Source organism: Bactrocera neohumeralis, chromosome 4 (genome assembly GCF_024586455.1).
Source record: "Bactrocera neohumeralis isolate Rockhampton chromosome 4, APGP_CSIRO_Bneo_wtdbg2-racon-allhic-juicebox.fasta_v2, whole genome shotgun sequence".
Taxonomy (NCBI): domain Eukaryota; kingdom Metazoa; phylum Arthropoda; class Insecta; order Diptera; family Tephritidae; genus Bactrocera; species Bactrocera neohumeralis.
In genome coordinates, this window is record NC_065921.1 from 51308426 (window position 1) to 51316754 (window position 8329).

An 8329-nucleotide genomic window follows, 5' to 3' on the forward strand; every position below is an offset into this window, starting at 1 on the left:
TCCGGAGACAGCCAGGTAGCTTGATGAATCTTCTTATGCTGGAATCTAGTACTACAGATAACCATATTTCGGGCCCCGGCGAAGTCGGTCAGCTTTAACCCATTTGGGGATGTTTCGTCATGGAGGCTGAATGTACCGACCGTAGTGTCAAAGATACCTTCTTTACCCACCCTGGCGTTAAAGTCGCCAAGCACGATTTTGACATCGTGGCGGGGGCAGCTCTCATAAGTGCGCTCCAAGCACTCATAAAAGACATCTTTGGTCACATCGTCTTTCTCTTCCGTCGGGGCGTGGGCGCAAATCAGCGATATGTTGAAGAACCTCGCTTTGATGCGGATTGTGGCTAGACGTTCATTCACCGCCGTGAATGATAGTACTCGGCGACGGAGTCTCTCTCCCACCACGAATCCAACACCAAACTTGCGCTCCTTTATATGGCCACTGTAGTAAATGTCACAAGGACCTACTCATCTCTGTCCTTGTCCCGTCCATCGCATTTCTTGGACGGCGGTGATGTCAGCTTTTATTTTTGCGAGGACATCAACCAGCTGGGCAGCGGCACCTTCCCAATTAAGGGTCCGGACATTCCAGGTGCATGCCCTCAAATCGTAGTCCTTATTCCGTTTGCCATGGTTGTCATCAAAAGGGGGGTCTCTCATCCGAGGCTGTTTAAACTTTTTCAATGGTATTGTTTTTTACGTGGCGGGTCTCAAGCCCAGCGCACAACCCTATGTAGGGAATGTTTCGCCTTCTCACATTAGCTCGCCTTCGAACGAATGTTCTTAGGCTACCCAGAGGATACTTGGTCAAAGACCGGAAGTAGTGAGCTACTTGAGCCATGTGTAAAATAAACGTTTCTGGCCACTCCCAAGTGAATGGCGGTCAGAGAACTTTCCTCACTTGCGTGAACTTCTACACATGACTCCATCCTCCCTCCATTACTCCATTAACTCTAATTAATCGCACTCATTCAGGAATAAGGTTAATGAGGACGAATTTGCCAACTGAGGACATCGAAAAACATATTTTGTACATGTGAAAAATCTCAAGCATTACTTAAAAAGGGCAGGACCGAAATGGTTCCGTTAACACTTGTTCTGGTGGTAAAGCTCGGAGGAAACACCCTATGATTATGTATGCTGTTTTTAACGCTTCACTGTCGTTGGAGGCCTGGCTCGACGGCTATAATTCGCCAAAGTGTAGCGTACTCGATAGTATAAAGGCGCAGCTGAATCCTTTTTCGGGGGCGAATCTCATCATTTCTGTAGTTTACGATAGAAAGGCCTCCCTCAGCTCGCGCAGCTTGCGGTCGGCGCCGGCGAAGTTGGTTGCGTTGTCGTTTAATACTTTCTGTTGTATCTCTCGGCGACCAATGAATATTTTAAGGGCGAATATAAACTCATTAAGAGATAAGTTCAAAACTAATTTTAAATGTATTACTTTTGAAGTAAAGCAAACGAAAACTGCTATATAACTTTTTGCGGGTGGCTAATTGTATATTTTTAAAGTGGTATATATTGGACCATAAAAATCTACTGCACACATAAGAAAAGGTCGTAGAGATCGATGTCTTTCGACTGGCAAATTTTCTATTATTTGGGTTTGCAACTTCGGCTTGCAGTATATACTGTAAGCTTTTCCGGTCATTTGCGTTCTTATAGAAGTTCAACTAACGTTTTTGCCCCAGCGCACAGTGATCAGTCATGTATGGAATCAGTGGCCAAAAATACTTCCACTGGTTATATAAAAGTGAAATGAAAACCAAAGCTCAAGTATATATAACGAAAAAAAAAACATAAAAAATAATAAAATATGCACGTATATACGTCAATTCTATTCAAATACGTCGTCTATTCAAACACGGCGGCGAAGAACTGATAAGGTGCATGCATCAGCTTCTTTGTAAAATATGGTCGGACGAAAGCATGCCCAACGATTGGAATTTAAGTGTGCTATGCCCAATCCATAAAAAAGGAGACCCCACAATCTGCGCCAACTACCGTGGGATTAGCCTCCTCAACATCGCATATAAGGTTCTATCGAGCGTATTGTGTGAAAGATTAAAGCCCACCGTCAACAAACTGATTGGACCTTATCAGTGTGGCTTCAGACCTGGCAAATCAACAACCGACCAGATATTCACCATGCGCCAAATCTTGGAAAAGACCCGTGAAAGAAGAATCGACACACACCACCTTTTCGTCGATTTCAAAGCTGCTTTCGACAGCACGAAAGGGCTGCCCCTATGTCTGCCTGTGTAAGCGGACATTGAGCAACACCAAAAGCTCCGTCAGGATCGGGAAGGACCTCTCCGAGCCGTTCGATACCAAACGAGGTTTCAGACAAGGCGATTCCCTATCGTGCGACTTTTTCAACCTGCTTTTGGAGAAAATAGTTCGAGCCGCAGAACTAAATAGAGAAGGTACCATCTTCTATAAGAGTGTACAGCTGTTGGCGTATGCCGATGATATTGATATCATCGGCCTCAACACCCGCGCCGTTAGTTCTGCTTTCTCCAGGCTGGACAAGGAAGCACAGAAAATGGGTCTGGCAGTGAACGAGGGCAAGACGAAATATCTCCTGTCATCAAACAAACAGTCGTCGCATTCGCGACTTGGCACTCACGTCACTGTTGACAGTCATAACTTTGAAGTCGTAGATAATTTCGTCTATCTTGGAACCAGCGTAAACACCACCAACAATGTCAGCCTAGAAATCCAACGCAGGATAACTCTTGCCAACAGGTGCTACTTCGGACTGAGTAGGCAATTGAGAAGAAAAGTCCTCTCTCGACAAACAAAAACCAAACTCTATAAGTCACTCATAATTCCCGTCCTGCTGTATGGTGCAGAGTCTTGGACGATGTCAACAACGGATGAGTCGACGTTGCGAGTTTTCGAGAGAAAAGTTCTGCGAAAGATTTATGGTCCTTTGCGCGTTAGCCACGGCGAATACCGCATTCGATGGAACGATGAGCTGTACGAGATATACGACGACATCGACATAGTTCAGCGAATTAAAAGACAGCGGCTACGCTGGCTAGGTCATGTTGTCCGGATGGACGAAAACACTCCAGCTCTGAAAATATTCGACGCAGTACCCGCCGGGGGAAGCAGAGGAAGAGGAAGACCTCCACTCCGTTGGAAGGACCAAGTGGAGAAGGACCTGGCTTCGCTTGGAATATCCAATTGGCGCCACGTAGCGAGAAGAAGAAACGACTGGCGCGCTGTTGTTAACTCGGCTATAATCGAAATTAAGAAGAAGAAGATTTAAAATACAAAAATTTGTGAAAAATAACATACAAAAAAATCGCATGCCTCACTCAAAAGGTCACTTATAAAACAATAGTTTTAAAAAAATAAAACAACATAATAATTATATAAAAACCACTCTCCTATGTAACATATATCTTTCTTCTCAAAATTCATTTCGATTTATGGCGATTAAACACGATTTTATATTGCAATTTAATTTTATATAAGTAATTTTTTTACCGTTAGTTTTTATCTCACTTATTTTTTAAGAAATAGCTTTGATACAAACCGTGGTAAATTTCAAACTTTATTTTTTTTTATTTTTGGCCTATGAAATCGACCAGTGTGCAGCGTTATGTTATAACGAAGTGGGAATTTTTATTTAGTAATAAAAGGAAATTGCCTTCGTATGGGCGATTTAGTAGGCTACTCCTTTCTCGGATTAATTTCAACGAAAGCGACATATCCGAGCATGCAAGAAAGGGTTGAGTTTTTACAAGTTTGCAACTCGTCTGATCCATCGTAATAAATATGTGACCACACGAAGCACCTTTTGAATTTTTCGACCATGCCCATTATTATATCATGTGAAAATGTGAAATTTGCAGAAAATGTGAAAACATTTTTGTAAAACGACGTTGCAACCACGAGACACTTGATTGGCAGGATTTTGTTTTGTTTGCGCATGTCGCCAATGTGCATTGTAAGTCAATTCTTGGATTTCGGACGCTCTATTCGCAACAAAGCTTTGTAATAAAGATGGATGCGTTTTTACCCAATGCAATACGATTTCAGAGTCTGTCCAGAATGAAATTTTTTTGAATCGTCGATTCAACATAGGCGATAATCTTGACCATAATTTTGAAAAAGATGCGCCGCCGAGAGCTCGAGACGGGGAAAAGACTTGGTCTTTAGCGGAACTATTCTAGACTTTGCAGAAAACAGACTAGTGGAGTTAATAATCCAAAAGGATCAAAAAGTCGAGCAGAGACAATATGTTTTGTTTTGTGACCCACAGATCATTAAAATGGACATCCAAAACAAAATGTAACAAATCCTCTTTCGGCAACCAATGAATGCATTGTGCTTAAGTCGAATTTTTGTCATTGTAGCTTAATGATTTTCAGTGCAATTACTGTCAAAAATTTAAGACTATTCGAGATCGACTTCGTTAAGGTGAAACCGGCCGAGTTTAATATTTTAAATACCTCACTTCTTATAAGATGTAGGGTATCAAAACTTTTAGTCTTCAATATAAAAATTATCTTTTAATAACCAATAAACCTTTCGACTTAGTTGTATTAGCATAATTAAGCATTAGTAAACACCTAGTTGTGAGAAATTCAATCAAGATTTTATTATGTATTGCGCTCATATGATTCACTGTTTTATAAGTTTTGGATGTTTCAATATTCTTTTTTCCAAGAGCTTAAGCCGCCGAACTGTAAGTGACCCGAGTAACTTACGGTCAGCTTTAAATGGCATTCTGACTTGAAGCCTTCCTGAAGGTAAAACTTATTTGTATCTTCCAGAGCCCACAATTTTTGGACTACTTAATCTATTGACCTTAAGTCTTCTTCAGGACTTAAACTGCTGACATATTTGCCTGACAAAATCCACCCCAAAAGAGTTTTTTGCAGCGTTGATTGATTAGGACCACTTTTAATTTGGACAATAGCTAACAGATCGAAAAAGGTTTCTTCACCCATTAACATATCAATCCGACAATTCAATATTGTGCGGAGTTTTCCATTAGCATTAATGCTATGATCTAGATCAGTGGTTCCCAAACTTATTTTGTCTACCGCCCACTTTGAGAATAAATATTTTTTTAGCGCCCCCATTTTTTCACCTATTTAAAAACCACTATAACTTCAAATTAATTATTGTGACCTATATATGTATGTATATTAACGGAGAATTCTAAACGAAACTTTACTATAACCAGCAACTTCAAACCTAAGCGCAGTAGGTAACATACAACGGCGCTTAGGTCTCAAGTTAACTCTTACGGGCTCCACCTGCCAATAAGAATGATTATTGAAACACAACTTTATAGTATTAAAACAGAGAATCTTTTATTAAAAATAAAACTAAAATAATCGATCCATATATAAAAACTAATGTGAAGGATGAATCTGATGCTGTTTAATAATTTTGTTAATATCAGGTTCCAATTTACTGAAGAACAGTCGCAAGTCGCCACGTTCGGTAACAAGCAAACGATTTCTATTTTTAGTAAGCAGTGTTGTCACAGCACTAAATCCACGTTCACACAAATATGACGATGGAAATGCTATCAAGAATCGTTGAACGATTGACCACAATCCAGGGTACTTGATTTTTATTTCCTTGTTTGTTGTCAATTCTATAAGTTCTTCTTTCACCTGAGGTGACATTGCTGTGTTGACATTTGAAAACGGATCCAACACCCAATCTGGTATTTCCAAGTTCAAAATGCCCTGGTATCGTTCGGTGAAGTCAATGTGGAGGTTTTCCAAATGTTGGGAGTAGGCAAACAATTCGTCATTACTGCATGATACTGATAAATTCGGAAAATTGTGAAACTCACGTCTGCCCAGATTCTTTTTGTGTAGAAGCAGTTTGGCTGCGAAAGCAGCAACGACGTTTTTTGTTTTAATAAAATTTAGGTTATCGCCTTGCAGTTGGAGATTCATGACGTTGAACAATTTATACAGGTCTGTCATGTAAGCTATATCATCCTTTGATGTTATGAGCTTGTCTTGAAATTCTGTATCTTTAGTTTCCAAGAACTCTATAACAGAGTCAAACAGGTTGTAGAATCGAGTCAGACAATTGCCTCTTGATAGCCAACGAACTTCAGTATGAAACAACAAACGATTGAAATCCTCGTCATTAGTAACACAAAGCTGATGAAATAACCTATCATTCAAAGAGCTGTTGCGGATTTTATTGACTGCTTTGCTGACATATTGCAGTGATTGAAATAGTTTTTCACTTAAGTTTCTAGCAACTAAATGTTGTCTATGAATAACGCAATGTACACCAAGGACATCTGGAATTTTATTTTTTAAGAACGCTATGAAGCCTTTATGACACACTGTCATAGCCGAAGCGCCATCCGTAGCAACTGAAATAATATTTTTCAAAGGAATTTCATTCTCATCGCAAAACTTTTCCAATATATTGAATATGGTTTCGCCTTTTGTATCGGTCACTAAATATCTATCAAATAATAGTTCTTCACATATTTTCTCATCTTTAATAAAACTCACGTAAGACAACAACAATGCTTCATTAGTTGGTAAAGTGGACTCATCCAGCTGAATTGAAAATTGACTTGACCTCAGGTGATCGTACAATGATTCTTCAATGTTTTCAGCCATTTCATCAATTCGTCTTTGCACAGAATTATTACTCAAAGGAATTTTTCGGATAATATCTGCGGCCGGTTTATGAAGCACGGTAGTTATTACTTCATTTATTGCTGGCAATATTAACTCTTCTCCGATATTATGTGGTTTGTCTTTTTGAGCAATTAACAAAGAGATATTGTACGAAGCTCGAAGTCCGTCGTCATTTTGCTTAGCAGCCGCCGAAAATAGTTTTGCTACACTTGGCTGAGTATTATGCTTCTTCTCTAGGTCTTGAAAATATGCTACATTCTTGTCTCTCTTATCTGGATGCATTTTATTGAAATGATCTTGCAGTCTTGAAGGCTTCATTCGAAAATGTTTTTAGACATAGAAGACACAAAGGCGAGGCTGGGTTTGTGGGATTTTCAATGAATCCCGATTTAATGTATTCCGCACAGTATTGCCGTCTCTTCTTTTTTACTTCCGACATGGTTTTGCTTTGAGAAATACGTTTAACTTCGCGAGTAGTGTAAAGGAGGCGTAAGTAATGCTCATCTATTGCGCCCAAAACCACAAATGAAAATAAAATAAATATTACATTGTTTATATAGGAATGCTTAAGCGCAATTATTATATAGTAGTCCAAAAATATGAATTCTTATTTTTCCTAGAAATACATTGGTAAAAAAAGGATCTTTCTCCTTTTCGTATTATCTTATTTTTCCCAGAAATACATTTGTAAAAAAGGATCTTTATCCTTTTTTTATTTTCCCCAGAAATACATTTGTAAGAAAGGATAAAGATCCTTTTTTTATTTTTCACATAAAAGATTTAAGGAGTTCAAAAGCTCAAAACGTGCGTAACATCAGCTACCTACCCGACGTCATTTCGCAAGTGATAAATTATTCAAGAGCTCAAAGCAGTCGCTACATCAGTTCGAACCTACCTACCCTACACATTTGCGCAAATGATTATATTATGATAGCAAATGCCCACATACAGATTTGGCAATGGCAAAAGCAATACGTTTGACAGTTAGTATTCTATAAATTCTATCCTGTCGAGATGCCCCGTTATGAAACGGAGCGACCGATTGACATGATTTTAATTTTTTCTATATTCAATAAAATAGGACAGATACATATATGAACAACGCGGAGAGAAATATAGAACCGAGTTTGAGCAATCTTTTAATTCATATTAGTTGATGTTCACAAGTTGTTGTTGAAAGTCGAGAGCTCATGTAGTCGTTGTCTAAGACGCCTCCTAGCTAAATAAAATTACAAATAACCCCCCAGGCCTCTACAAAACGCCCCCATTTTCTTTCTGGGTCTCTTACCGCCCCCCTTGATACCTGCAGCGCCCACAAGGGGGCGTTATCGCCCACTTTGGGAAACACTGATCTAGATGATTAGTCGATATACATCATATAATACAGAATTCCGCCGAATATTCGTAATTATTTCACATTTAAGATTCTCTTTTTGGGCCGAATCCTCAGTTTTTGGCAAAATCCTAGGTCATAAAGTTGACTTGTGATCCTGAGTCCAGTAAGGCTCTTGCAGGTAGTTTACCCGATCAGGCACACTCGTTTTATGCATTGCATATGTAGTTGTTTTTGGTTACGGATGGGGTTCAGCAGCAAAAGTAACCGGATACTGATACAGTAACGTATGGTGAGATCGATATCGATCTGCTCCGCACTTGGAGACTGGATGTGCCTTAGACAAAGTTCAT